Genomic DNA, 18,600 nt, shown 5'->3' on the forward strand with positions numbered 1-18,600 from the left:
ACAGTCTACGCGTTGATCGTTCCCTGGAAGACCAGTAGTGGTTTCCGATGCACAACTGGTGGCGTTCTGTAATCTGTAGACTATCAGAGTGTTGATGAAACACAGAAAATTTATCGGGATTAAATACAACGGTCACCATGTGCATTTTCCCCCACGTGAATGATATCTCAAACAGTCTAGGCTTTGATCGTTCCCTGGAATACCAGTAGTAGTTTTCGATGCACATCTGGAGGCATTCTGTAATCTGTGGACTGTCAGAGAGTTGATGAACACAGAAATTGCATCGGGATTGAATACAACAGTCAACATGTGCACATTCCTCCACGGGAGTAATGTCTCAAACAGTGTACGCTTTGATCGTTCCCTGGAAGACCAGTAGTAGTTTCTGATGCACATCTGGAGGTATTCTGTAATCTGTGGTCTACCAGGGTGTTGATAAAAGACAGAAATTGCATCGGGATTAAATACAACAGTCACCATGCCCACTTTCCTCCATGGGAGTAATGTCTCAAACATTCTAAGCTCTGATCGTTCCCTGGGAGACCAGTAGTAGTTTCGTTTCACATCAGGAGGCATTCTGTAATCTGTGGTTTTTCAAAGTATTGATGAAACACAGAAATTGCATCGGGATTGAATACAACAATCACCATGGGCACTTTCCTCCATGGGAGTAATGTCTCAAAGAGTGTACGCTTTGATCGTTCCTTGGAAGACCAGTAGTAGTTTCCAATGCACATCTGGAGGCATTCTGAAATTTGTGGACTAACTGAGTGTTGATAAAACACAGAAATTGCAATGGGATTGAATACAACAGTCACCATGCGCACTTTCCTCCATGGGAGTAATGTCTCGAACAGTCTACGCTTTGATCGTTACCAGGAGGGCAAGTAGTAGTTTCCGATCCACATCTGGTGGCAATCTGTAATCTGTGTACTATCAGAGTGTTGATGAAACACAGAAATTGCATCGGGATTGAATACAACAGTCACCATGCGCACTTTCCTCCATGGGAGTAATGTCTCAAACAATCTACGCGTTGATCGTTCCCTGGAAGACCAGTAGTGGTTTCCGATGCACACCTGGTGGCGTTCTGTAATCTGTAGACTAACAGAGTGTTGATGAAACACAGAAAATGCATCGGGATTAAATACAACAGTCACCATGTGCACTTTCCCCCACGTGAGTGATATCTCAAACAGTCTACGCTTTGATCGTTCCCTGGAATACCAGTAGTAGTTTCCGATGTACATCTGGTGGCATTCTGTAATCTGTGGACTATCAGAGAGTTGATGAAACACAGATATAGCATCGGGATTGAATACAACAGTCACCATGCGCACTTTCCTCCATGGGAGTAATGTCTCAAACAGACTAGGGTTTGATCGCTTCCTGGAAGACCAGTAGTAGTTTCCGATGCACATCTGGAGGCATTCTGTAATCTGTGGACTATCAGAGTGTTGATGAAAAACAGAAATTGCATCGGGAGTGAATACAACAGTCACAATCCGCACTTTCCTCCATGGGAGTAATGTCTGATACAGTCTACGATTTGATCGTTTCCAGGAAGACCAGTAGTAGTTTCCAATGCACATCTGGAGGCATTCTGAAATTTGTGGACTAACTGAGTGTTGATAAAACACAGAAATTGCAATGGGATTGAATACAACAGTCACCATGCGCACTTTCCTCCATGGGAGTAATGTCTCAAACAGTCTACTCTTTGATCGTTCCCAGGAAGAACAGTAGTAGTTTCTGATGCACATCTGGTGGCAATCTGTAATCTGTGGACTATCAGAGTGTTGATGAAACACAGAAATTGCATCGGGATTGAATACAACAGTCACCATGCGCACATTCCTCCATGGGAGTAGTGTCTCAAACAGTCTACGCGTTGATCGTTCCCTGGAAGACCTGTAGTGGTTTCCGATGCACAACTGGTGGCGTTCTGTAATCTGTAGACTATCAGAGTGTTGATGAAACACAGAAAATGCATCGGGATTAAATACAACAGTCACCATGTGCACTTTCCCCCACGTGAGTGATATCTCAAACAGTCTACGCTTTGATCGTTCCCTGCAATACCAGTAGTAGTTTCCGATGCACATCTAATGGCATTCTGTAATCGGTGGACTACCAGAGTGTTGATGAAACACAGAAATTCTATCGGGATTGAATACAACAGTCACCATGCGCACTTTCCTCCATGGGAGTAATTTTCAAACAGTCTACGCTTTGATCGTTATCTGGAAGACCAGTAGTAGTTTCCGATGCACATCTAATGGCATTCTGTAATCAGTGGACTACCAGAGTGTTGATGAAAAACAGAAGTAGCATCGGGATTGAATACAACAGTCATCATGAGAACTTTCCTCCTTGGGAGTAATGTCTCAAACAGTCTACGCTTTGATCGTTCCCTGGAAGACCAGTAATATTTTCCGATGCACATCTGGTAGCATTCTGTAATCTGTGGACTATCAGAGTGTTGATGAAACACAGATATTGCATCCGGATTGAACACAACAGTCACCATGCGCACTTTCCTCCATGGGAGTAATGTCTCAAACAGTCTACGCGTTGATCGTTCCCTGGAAGACCAGTAGTCGTTTACGATGCACAACTGGTGACGTTCTGTAATCTGTAGACTATCAGAGTGTTGATGAAACACAGAATATGCATCGGGATTAAATACAACGGTCACCATGTGCACTTTCCCCCACGTGAGTGATATCTCAAACAGTCTACGCTTTGATCGTTCCCTGGAATACCAGTAGTAGTTTCCGATGCACATCTGGTGGCATTCTGTAATCTGTGGACTATCAGAGAGTTGATGAAACACAGATATAGCATCGGGATTGAATACAACAGTCACCATGCGCACATTCCTCCATGGGAGTAATGTCTCAAACAGTCTACGCTTTGATCGTTCCCTGGAAGACCAGTAGTAGTTTCTGATGCACATCTGGAGGTATTCTGTAATCTGTGGTCTAGCCGGGTGTTCATAAAAGACAGAAATTGCATCGGGATTAAATACAACAGTCACCATGCCCAATTTCCTCCATGGGAGTAATGTCTCAAACAGTCTAAGTTCTGATCGTTCCCTGGAAGACCAGTAGTAGTTTCGATTCACATCTGGAGGCATTCTGTAATCTGTGGTTCTTCAAAGTATTGATGAAACACAGAAATTGCATCGGGATTGAATACCACAATCACCATGGGCACTTTCCTCCATGAGAGTAATGTCTCAAAGAGTGTACGCTTTGATCGTTCCTTGGAAGACCAGTAGTAATTTACGATGCACATCTGGTGGCATTCTGTAATCTGTGGACTATCAGAGAGTTGATGAAACACACATATAGCATCGGGATTGAATACAACAGTCACCATGCGCACATTCCTCCATGGGAGTAATGTCTCAAACAGTCTAGGGTTTGATCGCTCCCTGGAAGACCAGTAGTAGTTTCCGATGCACATCTGGAGGCATTCTGTAATCTGTGGACTATCAGAGTGTTGATGAAAAACAGAAATTGCATCGGGAGTGAATACAACAGTCAAAATCCGCACTTTCCTCCATGGGAGTAATGTCTGATACAGTCTACGATTTGATCGTTTCCAGGAAGACCAGTAGTAGTTTCCAATGCACATCTGGAGGCATTCTGAAATTTGTGGACTAACTGAGTGTTGATAAAACACAGAAATTGCAATGGGATTGAATACAACAGTCACCATGCGCACTTTCCTCCATGGCAGTAATGTCTCAAACAGTCTACGCTTTGATCGTTCCCTGGAAGACCAGTAGTAGTTTCCGATGCACATCTGGTAGCATTCTGTAATCTGTGGACTATCAGAGTGTTGATGAAACACAGATATTGCATTCGGATTGAATACAACAGTCACCATGCGCACTTTCCTCCATGGGAGTAATGTCTCAAACAGTCTACGCGTTGATCGTTCCCTGGAAGACCAGTAGTGGTTTCCGATGCACAACTGGTGGCGTTCTGTAATCTGTAGACTATCAGAGTGTTGATGAAACACAGAAAATTTATCGGGATTAAATACAACGGTCACCATGTGCATTTTCCCCCACGTGAATGATATCTCAAACAGTCTAGGCTTTGATCGTTCCCTGGAATACCAGTAGTAGTTTTCGCTGCACATCTGGAGGCATTCTGTAATCTGTGGACTGTCAGAGAGTTGATGAACACAGAAATTGCATCGGGATTGAATACAACAGTCAACATGTGCACATTCCTCCACGGGAGTAATGTCTCAAAGAGTGTACGCTTTGATCGTTCCTTGGAAGACCAGTAGTAGTTTCCAATGCACATCTGGAGGCATTCTGAAATTTGTGGACTAACTGAGTGTTGATAAAACACAGAAATTGCAATGGGATTGAATACAACAGTCACCATGCGCACTTTCCTCCATGGGAGTAATGTCTCGAACAGTCTACGCTTTGATTGTTACCAGGAGGGCAAGTAGTAGTTTCCGATCCACATCTGGTGGCAATCTGTAATCTGTGTACTATCAGAGTGTTGATGAAACACAGAAATTGCATCGGGATTGAATACAACAGTCACCATGCGCACTTTCCTCCATGGGAGTAATGTCTCAAACAATCTACGCGTTGATCGTTCCCTGGAAGACCAGTAGTGGTTTCCGATGCACACCTGGTGGCGTTCTGTAATCTGTAGACTATCAGAGTGTTGATGAAACACAGAAAATGCATCGGGATTAAATACAAAAGTCACCATGTGCACTTTCCCCCACGTGAGTGATATCTCAAACAGTCTACGCTTTGATCGTTCCCTGGAATACCAGTAGTAGTTTCCGATGTACATCTGGTGGCATTCTGTAATCTGTGGACTATCAGAGAGTTGATGAAACACAGATATAGCATCGGGATTGAATACAACAGTCACCATGCGCACTTTCCTCCATGGGAGTAATGTCTCAAACAGTCTAGGGTTTGATCGCTTCCTGGAAGACCAGTAGTAGTTTCCGATGCACATCTGGAGGCATTCTGTAATCTGTGGACTATCAGAGTGTTGATGAAAAACAGAAATTGCATCGGGAGTGAATACAACAGTCACAATCCGCACTTTCCTCCATGGGAGTAATGTCTGATACAGTCTACGATTTGATCGTTTCCAGGAAGACCAGTAGTACTTTCCAATGCACATCTGGAGGCATTCTGAAATTTGTGGACTAACTGAGTGTTGATAAAACACAGAAATTGCAATGGGATTGAATACAACAGTCACCATGCGCACTTTCCTCCATGGGAGTAATGTCTCAAACAGTCTACTCTTTGATCGTTCCCAGGAAGACCAGTAGTAGTTTCTGATGCACATCTGGTGGCAATCTGTAATCTGTGGACTATCAGAGTGTTGATGAAACACAGAAATTGCATCGGGTTTGAATACAACAGTCACCATGCGCACATTCCTCCATGGGAGTAGTGTCTCAAACAGTCTACGCGTTGATCGTTCCCTGGAAGACCTGTAGTGGTTTCCGATGCACAACTGGTGGCGTTCTGTAATCTGTAGACTATCAGAGTGTTGATGAAACACAGAAAATGCATCGGGATTAAATACAACAGTCACCATGTGCACTTTCCCCCACGTGAGTGATATCTCAAACAGTCTACGCTTTGATCGTTCCCTGCAATACCAGTAGTAGTTTCCGATGCACATCTAATGGCATTCTGTAATCGGTGGACTACCAGAGTGTTGATGAAACACAGAAATTCTATCGGGATTGAATACAACAGTCACCATGTGCACTTTCCTCCATGGGAGTAATTTTCAAACAGTCTACGCTTTGATCGTTATCTGGAAGACCAGTAGTAGTTTCCGATGCACATCTAATGGCATTCTGTAATCAGTGGACTACCAGAGTGTTGATGAAAAACAGAAGTAGCATCGGGATTGAATACAACAGTCATCATGAGAACTTTCCTCCTTGGGAGTAATGTCTCAAACAGTCTACGCTTTGATCGTTCCCTGGAATACCAGTAGTAGTTTTCGATGCACATCTGGAGGCATTCTGTAATCTGTGGACTATCAGAGAGTTGATGAACACAGAAATTGCATCGGGATTGAATACAACAGTCAACATGTGCACATTCCTCCACGGGAGTAATGTCTAAAACAGTCTACGCTTTGATCGTTCCCTGGAATACCAGTAGTAGTTTCCGATGCACATCTGGTGGCATTCTTTAATCTGTGGACTATCAGAGTGTTGATGAAACACAGAAATTGCATCGGGATTGAATACAACAGTCAACATGCGCACTTTCCTCCATGGGAGTAATGTCTCAAACAGTCTACGCGTTGATCGTTCCCTGGAAGACCAGTAGTAGTTTCCGATGCACACCTGGTGGCGTTCTGTAATCTGTAGACTATCAGAGTGTTGATGAAACACAGAAAATTCATCGGGATTAAATACAACAGTCACCATGTGCACTTTCCCCCACGTGAGTGATATCTCAAACAGTCTACGCTTTGATCGTTCCCTGGAATACCAGTAGTAGTTTCCGATGCACATCTGGTGGCATTCTGTAATCTGTGGACTATCAGAGAGTTGATGAAACACAGAAATAGCATCGGGATTGAATACAAGGTTTACCATGCGCACTTTCTTCCATGGGAGTAATGTCTCAAACAGTCTACGCTTTGATCCTTCCTGGAAGACCAGTAGTAGTCTCCGGTACACATCTGGTGGCGTTCTGTAATCTGTGGACTATCAGAGAGTTGATGAAACACAGAAATTGCAACGGGATTGAATACAACAGTCAATACTCCATGGGAGTAATGTCTCAAAGAGTATACGCTTTGATCGTTCCCTGGAACACCAGTAGTAATTTCCGATGCACATCTGGTGGCATTCTGTAACCTGTGGACTATCAGGGTGTTGGTGAAACACAGAAATAGCATCGGGATTGAATACAACAGTCACCATGCGCACTTACCTCCATGGGAGTAATGTCTCAAACAGTCTACGCTTTGATCGTTCCCTGGAAAACCAGTAGTAGTTTCCGATGCACATCTGGTAGCATTCTGTAATTTGTATACTATCAGAGTGTTGATGAAACACAGATATTGCATCCGGATTGAATACAACAGTCACCATGCGCACTTTCCTCCATGGGAGTAATGTCTCAAACAGTCTACGTTTTGATCGTTCCCTGGAAGACCAGTAGTAGTTTCCGATGCACATCTGGAGGCATTCTGTAATCTCTGGACTATCAGTGTGTTGATGAAACACAGAAATTGCATCGGGATTGAACACAACAGTCACCATGCGCACTTTCCTCCATGGGAGTAATTCTCAAACTTTCTACGCTTTGATCGTTCCCTGGAAGATAAGTAGTAGTTTCCGATGCACATCTGGTGGCATTCTGTAATCTGTGGACTATCAGAGTGTTGATGAAACACAGAAATAGCATCGGGATTGAATACAACAGTCACCATGCGCACTTTCCTCCATGGGAGTAATGTCTCAAACAGTCTACGCTTTGATCGTTCCCTGGAAGACCAGTAGTAGATACCGATCTACATCTGGTGGCAGTCTGTAATCTGTGGACTATCAGAGTGTTCATGAAACACAGAAATTGCATCGGGATTGAATACAACAGTCACCATCCGCACTTTACACCATGGGAGTAACGTCTGAAACATTCTACGCTTTGATCGTTTCCTGGACGACCTGTAGTAGTTTCCGATGCACATCTGGTGGCATTCTGTAATCTGTGGGCTATCAGAGTGTTGATGAAACACAGAAATAGCATCGGGATTGAATACAACAGTCACCATGCGCACTTTAATCCATGGGAGTAATGTCTCAAACAGTCTACGCTTTGATCGTTCCCTGGAATACCAGTAGTAGTTTCCGATGCACATCTGGTGGCATTCTGTACTCTGTGGACTATCAGAGAGTTGATGAAACACAGAAATAGCATCGGGATTGAATACAAGAGTCACCATGCGCACATTCCTCCATGGAGTAATGCCTCAAACAGTCTACGCTTTGATCAATCCCTGGAAGACCAGTAGAAGTTTCCGATGCACATCTGGTGGCATTCTGTAATCTATGGACTATCCGAGTGTTGATGAAACACAGAAATTGCATCGGGATTGAATACAACAGTCACCATCCGCACTTTCCTCCATGGGAGTAACGTCTGAAACATTCTACGCTTTGATCGTTTCCTGGACGACCAGTAGTAGTTTCCGATGCACATCTGGTGCATTCTGTAATCTGTGGACTATCAGAGTGTTGATGAAACACAGAAATAGCATCGGGATTGAATACAACAGTCACCATGCGCACTTTCCTCCATGGGAGTAACGTCTCAAACAGTCTACGCTTTGATCGTTCCCTGGAAGAAAAGTAGTAGTTTCCGGTGGACATCTGGTTTCATTCTGTAATCTGTGGACTACCAGAGTGTTGATGAAACACAGAAATTGCATCGGGATTGAATACAACAGTCACCATGCGCACTTTCCTCCATGGGAGTAATGTCTCAAGCAGTCTACGTTTTGATTGTTCCCCTGAAGACCAGTAGTAGTTTTCGATGCACATCTGGAGGCATTCTGTAATCTGTGGACTATCAGAGAGTTGATGAAACACAGAAATTCCATCGGGATTGAATACAACAGTCACCATGCGCACTTTCCTGCATGGGAGTAATTTTCAAACAGTGTACGCTTTGATCGTTATCTGGAAGACCAGTAGTAGTTTCCGATGCACATCTAATGGCATTCTGTAATCGGTGGACTACCAGAGTGTTGATGAAAAACAGAAATAGCATCGGGATTGAATACAACAGTCATCACGAGCACTTTCCTCCTTGGGAGTAATGTCACAAACAGTCTTCGCTTTGATCGTTCCCTGGAATACCAGTAGTAGTTTCCGATACACATCTGGTGGCATTCTGTACTCTGTGGACTATCAGAGAGTTGATGAAACACAGAAATAGCATCGGGATTGAATAAAGGAGTCACCATGCGCACTTTCTTCCATGTCAGTAATATCTCAAACAGTCTACGCTTTGATCCTTCCAGGAAGACCAGTAGTAGTCTCCGATACACATCTGGTGGCGTTCTATAATCTGTGGACTACCAGAGTGTTCATGAAACACAGAAATTGCAACGGGATTGAATACAACAGTCACCATGCGCTTTTACCTCCATGGGAGTAATGTCTCAAACAGTCTACGCTTTGATCGTTCCCTGGAATACCAGTAGTAGTTTTCGATGCACATCTGGAGGCATTCTGTAATCTGTGGACTATCAGAGAGTTGATGAACACAGAAATTGCATCAGGATTGAATACAACAGTCAACATGTGCACATTCCTCCCCGGGAGTAATGTCTCAAACAGTCTACGCTTTGATCGTTCCCTGGAAGACCAGTAGTAGTTTCTAATGCACATCTGGAGGTAATCTGTAATCTGTGGTCTACCCGGGTGTTGATAAAAGACAGAAATTGCATCGGGATTAAATACAACAGTCACCATGCCCACTTTCCTCCATGGGAGTAATGTCTCAAACATTCTAAGTTCTGATCGTTCCCTGGGAGACCAGTAGTAGTTTCGTTTCACATCTGGAGGCATTCTGTAATCTGTGGTTCTTCAAAGTATTGATGAAACACAGAAATTGCATCGGGATTGAATACAACAATCACCATGGGCACTTTCCTCCATGGGAGTAATGTCTCAAAGAGTGTACGCTTTGGTCGTTCCTTGGAAGACCAGTAGTAATTTCCGATGCACATCTGGTGGCATTCTGTAATCTGTGGACTATCAGAGTGTTGGTGAAACACAGAAATAGCAGCGGGATTGAATACAACAGTCACCATGCGCACTTACCACCATGGGAGTAATGTCTCAAACAGTCTACGCTTTGATCGTTCCCTGGAAGACCAGTAGTAGTTACCGATGCACATCTGGTGGCATTCTGTGATCTGTGGACTATCAGAGTGTTGATGAAACACAGAAATAGCATCGGGATTGAATACAACAGTCACGATGCGCACTTTCCTCCATGGGAGTAATGTCTCAAACAGTCTACGGTTTCATCGTTTCCTGGAAGACCAGTAGTAGTTTCCGATGCACATCTGGAGGCATTCTGAAATCTGTGGACTATCAGAGTGTTGATGAAAAACAGAAATTGCATCGGGAGTGAATACAACAGTCACAATCCGCACTTTCCTCCATGGGACTAATGTCTGATACAGTCTACGATTTGATCGTTTCCAGGAAGACCAGTAGTAGTTTCCAATGCACACCTGGAGGCATTCTGAAATTTGTGGACTAACTGAGTGTTGATAAAACACAGAAATTGCAATGGGATTAAATACAACAGTCACCATGCGCACTTTCCTCCACGGGAGTAATGTCTCAAACAGTCTACGCGTTGATCGTTCCCTGGAAGACCAGTAGTGCTTTCCGATGCACAACTGGTGGCATTCTGTAATCTGTGGACTATCAGAGTGTTGATGAAACACAGAAAATGCATCGGGATTAAATACAACAGTCACCATGTGCACTTTCCTCCACGTGAGTGATATCTCAAACAGACTACGCTTTGATCGTTCCCTGGAATACCAGTAGTAATTACCGATGCACATCTGGTGGCATTCTGTAGTCTGTGGACTATCAGAGAGTTGATGAAACACAGAAATAGCACCGGGATTGAATACATGAGTCACCATGCGCACTTTCTTCCATGTCAGTAATATCTCAAACAGTCTACGCTTTGATCCTTCCAGGAAGACCAGTAGTAGTCTCCGATACACATCTGGTGGCGTTCTGTAATCTGTGGACTACCAGAGTGAACATGAAACACAGAAATTGCAACGGGATTGAATACAACAGTCACCATGCGCACTCTCCTCCATGGGAGTAAAGTCTCAAACAGTCTACGCTTTGATCGTTCCCTGGAATACCAGTAGTAGTTTTCGATGCACATCTGGAGGCATTCTGTAATCTATGGACTATCAGAGAGTTGATGAACACAGATATTGCATCGGGATTGAATACAACAGTCAACATGTGCACATTCCTCCACGGGAGTAATGTCTCAAACAGTCTACGCTTTGATCGTTCCCTGGAAGACCAGTAGTAGTTTCTGATGCACATCTGGGGGTATTCTGTAATCTGTGGTCTACCCGGGTGTTGATAAAAGACAGAAATTGCATCGGGATTAAATACAGCAGTCACCATGCCCACTTTCCTCCATGGGAGTAATGTCTCAAAGAGTGTACGCTTTGATCGTTCCTTGGAAGACCAGTAGTAATTTCCGATGCACATCTGGTGGCATTCTGTAGTCTGTGGACTATCAGAGTGTTGGTGAAACACAGAAATAGCATCGGGATTGAATACAACAGTCACCATGCGCACTTACCTCCATGGGAGTAATGTCTCAAACAGTCAACGATTTGATCGTTCCCTGGAAGACCAGTAGTAGTTTCCGATGCACATCTGGTGGCATTCTGTAATCTGTGGACTATCAGAGTGTTGATGAAACACAGAAATAGCATCGGGATTGTATACAACAGTCACCATGCGCACTTTCCTCCATGGGAGTATTGTCTCAAACAGTCTACGGTTTCATCGTTTCCTGGAAGACCAGTAGTAGTTTCCGATTCACATCTGGAGGCATTCTGTAATCTGTGGACTATCAGAGTGTTGATGAAAAACAGAAATTGCATCGGGAGTGTATACAACAGTCACAATCCGCATTTTCCTCCATGGGAGTAATGTCTGATACAGTCTACTATTTGATCGTTTCCAGGAAGACCAGTAGTAGTTTCCAATGCACATCTGGAGGCATTCTGAAATTTGTGGACTAACTGAGTGTTGATAAAACACAGAAATTGCAATGGGATTGAATACAACAGTCACCATGCGCACTTTCCTCCATGGGAGTAATGTCTCTAACAGTCTACGCGTTGATCGTTCCCTGGAAGACCAGTAGTGCTTTCCGATGCACAACTGGTGGCATTCTGTAATCTGTGGACTATCAGAGTGTTGATGAAACACAGAAATAGCAACGGGATTGAATACAACAGTCACCATGCGCACTTACCTCCATGGGAGTAATGTCTCAAACAGTCTACGCTTTGATCGTTCCCTGGAAGACCAGTAGTAGTTTCCGATGCACATCTGGTAGCATTCTGTAATCTGTATACTATCAGAGTGTTGATGAAACACAGATATTGCATCCGGATTGAATACAACAGTCACCATGCGCACTTTCCTCCATGGGAGTAATGTCTCAAACAGTCTACGTTTTGATCGTTCCCTGGAAGACCAGTAGTAGTTTCCGATGCACATCTGGAGGCATTCTGTAATCTCTGGACTATCAGTGTGTTGATGAAACACAGAAATTGCATCGGGATTGAACACAACAGTCACCATGCGCACTTTCCTCCATGGGAGTAATTCTCAAACTTTCTACGCTTTGATCGTTCCCTGGAAGATAAGTAGTAGTTTCCGATGCACATCTGGTGGCATTCTGTAATCTGTGGACTATCAGACTGTTGATGAAACACAGAAATAGCATCGGGATTGAATACAACAGTCACCATGCGCACTTTCCTCCATGGGAGTAATGTCTCAAACAGTCTACGCTTTGATCGTTCCCTGGAAGACCAGTAGTAGATACCGATCTACATCTGGTGGCAGTCTGTAATCTGTGGACTATCAGAGTGTTCATGAAACACAGAAATTGCATCGGGATTAAATACAACAGTCACCATGCGCACATTCCTCCATGGGAGTAATGTCTCAAACAGTCTACGCTTTGATCATTCCCTGGAAGACCAGTAGAAGTTTCCGATGCACATCTGGTGGCATTCTGTAATCTATGGGCTATCAGAGTGTTGATGAAACACAGAAATTGCTTCGGGATTGAATACAACAGTCACCATCCGCACTTTCCACCATGGGAGTAACGTCTGAAACATTGTACGCTTTGATCGTTTCCTGGACAACCAGTAGTAGTTTCCGATGCACATCTGGTGGCATTCTGTAATCTGTGGGCTATCAGAGTGGTGATGAAACACAGAAATAGCATCGGGATTGAATACAACAGTCACCATGCGGACTTTCCTCCATGGGAGTAACATCTCAAACAGTCTACGCTTTGATCGTTCCCTGGAAGAAAAGTAGTAGTTTCCGATGGACATCTGGTGGCATTCTGCAATCTGTGGACTACCAGAGTGTTGATGAAACACAGAAATTGCATCGGGATTGAATACAACAGTCACCATGCGCACTTTCCTCCATGGGAGTAATGTCTCAAGCAGTCTACGTTTTGATTGTTCCCCTGAAGACCAGTAGTAGTTTTCGATGCACATCTGGAGGCATTCTGTAATCTGTGGACTATCAGAGTGTTGATGAAACACAGAAATTCTATCGGGATTGAATACAACAGTCACCATGCGCACTTTCCTCCATGGGGGTACTTTTCAAACAGTCTACGCTTTGATCGTTATCTGGAAGACCAGTAGTAGTTTCCGATGCACATCTAATGGCATTCTGTAATCGGTGGACTACCAGAGTGTTGATGAAAAACAGAAATAGCATCGGGATTGAATACAACAGTCATCATGAGAACTTTCCTCCTTGGGAGTAATGTCTCAAACAGTCTACGCTTGGATCGTTCCCTGGAAGACCAGTAGTAGTTTCCGATGCACATCTGGTAGCATTCTGTAATCTGTGGACTATCAGAGTGTTGATGAAACACAGAAATAGCATCGGGATTGAATACAAGAGTCACCATGCGCACTTTCTTCCATGTCAGTAATATCTCAAACAGTAAACGCTTTGATCCTTCCAGGAAGACCAGTAGTAGTCTCCGATACACATCTGGTGGCGTTCTGTAATCTGTGGACTACCAGAGTGTTCATGAAACACAGAAATTGCAACGGGATTGAATACAACAGTCACCATGCGCACTTACCTCCATGGGAGTAATGTCTCAAACATTCTAAGTTCTGATCGTTCCCCGGGAGACCACTAGTAGTAGTTTCGTTTCACATCTGGAGGCATTCTGTAATCTGTGGTTCTTCAAAGTATTGATGATACACAGAAATTGCATCGGGATTGAATACAACAATCACCATGGGCACTTTCCTCCATGGGAGTAATGTCTCAAAGTGTGTACGCTTTGATCGTTCCTTGGAAGACCTGTAGTAGTTTCCAATGCACATCTGGAGGCATTCTGAAATTTGTGGACTAACTGAGTGTTGATAAAACACAGAAATTGCAATGGGATTGAATACAACAGTCACCATGCGCACTTTCCTCCATGGAAGTAATGTCTCAAACAGTTTACGCTTTGATCGTTCCCAGGAAGACCAGTAGTAGTTTCCGATGCACATCTGGTGGCAATCTGTAATCTGTGGACTATCAGAGTGTTGATGAAACACAGAAATTGCATCGGGATTGAATTCAACAGTCACCATGCGCACATTCCTCCATGGGAGTAATGTCTCAAACAGTCTACGCGTTGATCGTTCCCTGGAAGACCAGTAGTGGTTTCCGATGCACTACTGGTGGCGTTCTGTAATCTGTAGACTATCAGAGTGTTGATGAAACACAGAAAATGCATCGGGATGAAATACAACAGTCACCATGTGCACTTTCCCCCACGTGAGTGATATCTCAAACAGTCTACGCTTTGATCGTTCCCTGGAATACCAGTAGTAGTTTCCGATGCACATCTGGTGGCATTCTGTACTCTGTGGACTATCAGAGAGTTGATGAAACACAGAAATAGCATCGGGATTGAATACAACAGTCACCATGCGCACTTTCCTCCATGGGAGTAATTTTCAAACAGTCTACGCTTTGATCGTTATCTGGAAGACCAGTAGTAGTTTCCGATGCACATCTAATGGCATTCTGTAATCGGTGGACTACCAGAGTGTTGATGAAAAACAGAAATAGCATCGGGATTGAATACAACAGTCATCACAAGCACTTTCCTCCTTGGGAGTAATGTCACAAACAGTCTACGCTTTGATCGTTCCCTGGAATACCAGTAGTAGTTTCCGATGCACATCTGGTGGCATTCTGTACTCTGTGGACTATCAGAGAGTTGATGAAACACAGAAATAGCATCGGGATTGAATACAAGAGTCACCATGCGCACTTTCTTCCATGTCAGTAATATCTCAAACAGTCTACGCTTTGATCCTTCCAGGAAGACCAGTAGTAGTCTCCGATAAACATCTGGTGGCGTTCTGTAATCTGTGGACTACCAGAGTGTTCATGAAACACAGAAATTGCAACGGGATTGAATACAACAGTCACCATGCGCTTTTACCTCCATGGGAGTAATGTCTCAAACAGTCTACGCTTTGATCGTTCCCTGGAATACCAGTAGTAGTTTTCGATGCACATCTGGAGGCATTCTGTAATCTGTGGACTATCAGAGAGTTGATGAACACAGAAATTGCATCGGGATTGAATACAACAGTCAACATGTGCACATTCCTCCACGGGAGTAATGTCTCAAGCAGTCTACGCTTTGATCGTTCCCTGGAAGACCAGTAGTAGTTTCTAATGCACATCTGGAGGTATTCTGTAATCTGTGGTCTACCCGGGTGTTGATAAAAGACAGAAATTGCATCGGGATTAAATACAACAGTCACTATGCCCACTTTCCTCCATGGGAGTAATGTCTCAAACATTCTAAGTTCTGATCGTTCCCTGGGAGACCAGTAGTAGTTTCGTTTCACATCTGGAGGCATTCTGTAATCTGTGGTTCTTCAAAGTATTGATGAAACACAGAAATTGCATCGGGATTGAATACAACAATCACCATGGGCACTTTCCTCCATGGGAGTAATGTCTCAAAGAGTGTACGCTTTGATCGTTCCTTGGAAGACCAGTAGTAATTTCCGATGCACATCTGGTGGCATTCTGTAATCTGTGGACTATCAGAGTGTTGGTGAAACACAGAAATAGCATCGGGATTGAATACAACAGTCAACATGCGCACTTACCACCATGGGAGTAATGTCTCAAACAGTCTACGCTTTGATCGTTCCCTGGAAGACCAGTAGTAGTTTCCGATGCACATCTGGTGGCATTCTGTAATCTGTGGACTATCAGAGTGTTGATGAAACACAGAAATAGCATCGGGATTGAATACAACAGTCACCATGCGCACTTTCCTCCATGGGAGTAATGTCTCAAACAGTCTACGGTTTCATCGTTTCCTGGAAGACCAGTAGTAGTTTCCGATGCACATCTGGAGGCATTCTGTAATCTGTGGACTACCAGAGTGTTGATGAAAAACAGAAATTGCATCGGGAGTGAATACAACAGTCACAATCCGCACTTTCCTCCATGGGAGTAATGTCTGATACAGTCTACGATTTGGTCGTTTCCAGGAAGACCAGTAGTAGTTTCCAATGCACACCTGGAGGCATTCTGAAATTTGTGGACTAACTGAGTGTTGATAAAACACAGAAATTGCAATGGGATTAAATACAACAGTCACCATGCGCACTTTCCTCCATGGGAGTAATGTCTCAAACAGTCTACGCGTTGATCGTTCCCTGGAAGACCAGTAGTGCTTTCCGATGCACAACTGGTGGCATTCTGTAATCTGTGGACTATCAGAGTGTTGATGAAACACAGAAAATGCATCGGGATTAAGTACAACAGTCACCATGTGCACTTTCCTCCACGTGAGTGATATCTCAAACAGACTACGCTTTGATCGTTCCCTGGAATACCAGTAGTAATTACCGATGCACATCTGGTGGCATTCTGTAATCTGTGGACTATCAGAGAGTTGATGAAACACAGAAATAGCATCGGGATTGAATACAAGAGTCACCATGCGCACTTTCTTCCATGTCAGTAATATCTCAAACAGTCTACGCTTTGATCCTTCCAGGAAGACCAGTAGTAGTCTCCGATACACATCTGGTGGCGTTCTGTAATCTGTGGACTACCAGAGTGTTCATGAAACACAGAAATTGCAACGGGATTGAATACAACAGTCACCATGCGCACTCTCCTCCATGGGAGTAAAGTCTCAAACAGTCTACGCTTTGATCGTTCCCTGGAATACCAGTAGTAGTTTTCGATGCATATCTGGAGGCATTCTGTAATCTATGGACTATCAGAGAGTTGATGAACACAGAAATTGCATCGGGATTGAATACAACAGTCAACATGTGCACATTCCTCCACGGGAGTAATGTCTCAAACAGTCTACGCTTTGATCGTTCCCTGGAAGACCAGTAGTAGTTTCTGATGCACATCTGGGGGTATTCTGTAATCTGTGGTCTACCCGGGTGTTGATAAAAGACAGAAATTGCATCGGGATTAAATACAGCAGTCACCATGCCCACTTTCCTCCATGGGAGTAATGTCTCAAAGAGTGTACGCTTTGATCGTTCCTTGGAAGACCAGTAGTAATTTCCGATGCACATCTGGTGGCATTCTGTAATCTGTGGAGTATCAGAGTGTTGGTGAAACACAGAAATAGCATCGGGATTGAATACAACAGTCACCATGCGCACTTACCTCCATGGGAGTAATGTCTCAAACAGTCAACGATTTTATCGTTCCCTGGAAGACCAGTAGTAGTTTCCGATGCACATCTGGTGGCATTCTGTAATCTGTGGACTATCAGAGTGTTGATGAAACACAGAAATAGCATCGGGATTGAATACAACAGTCACCATGCGCACTTTCCTCCATGGGAGTAATGTCTCAAACAGTCTACGGTTTCATCGTTTCCTGGAAGACCAGTAGTAGTTTCCGATGCACATCTGGAGGCATTCTGTAATCTGTGGACTATCAGAGTGTTGATGAAAAACAGAAATCGCATCGGGAGTATATACAACAGTCACAATCCGCACTTTCCTCCATGGGAGTAATGTTTGATACAGTCTACGATTTGATCGTTTCCAGGAAGACCAGTAGTAGTTTCCAATGCACATCTGGAGGCATTCTGAAATTTGTGGACTAACTGAGTGTTGATAAAACACAGAAATTGCAATGGGATTGAATACAACAGTCACCATGCGCACTTTCCTCCATGGGAGTAATGTCTCTAACAGTCTACGCGTTGATCGTTCCCTGGAAGACCAGTAGTGCTTTCCGATGCACAACTGGTGGCATTCTGTAATCTGTGGACTATCAGAGTGTTGATGAAACACAGAAAATGCATCGGGATTAAATACAACAGTCACCATGTGCACTTTCCTCCACGTGAGTGATATCTCAAACAGTCTACGCTTTGATCGTTCCCTGGAATACCGGTAGTAATTACCGATGCACATCTGGTGGCATTCTGTAATCTGTGGACTACCAGAGTGTTCATGAAACACAGAACTTGCAACGGGATTGAATACAACAGTCAATACTCGCACCTTCCTCAATGGGAGTAATGTCTCAAAGAGTGTACGATTTGATCGTTCCCTGGAAGACCAGTAGTAATTTCCGGTGCACATCTGGAGGCATTCTGTAATCTGTGGACTAACTGAGTGTTGATGAAACACAGAAATTGCAATGGGATTGAATACAACAGTCACCATGCGCACATTCCTCCATGGGAGTAATGTC

This window comes from Schistocerca gregaria, unplaced genomic scaffold, assembly GCF_023897955.1.
Source record: "Schistocerca gregaria isolate iqSchGreg1 unplaced genomic scaffold, iqSchGreg1.2 ptg000240l, whole genome shotgun sequence".
Taxonomy (NCBI): domain Eukaryota; kingdom Metazoa; phylum Arthropoda; class Insecta; order Orthoptera; family Acrididae; genus Schistocerca; species Schistocerca gregaria.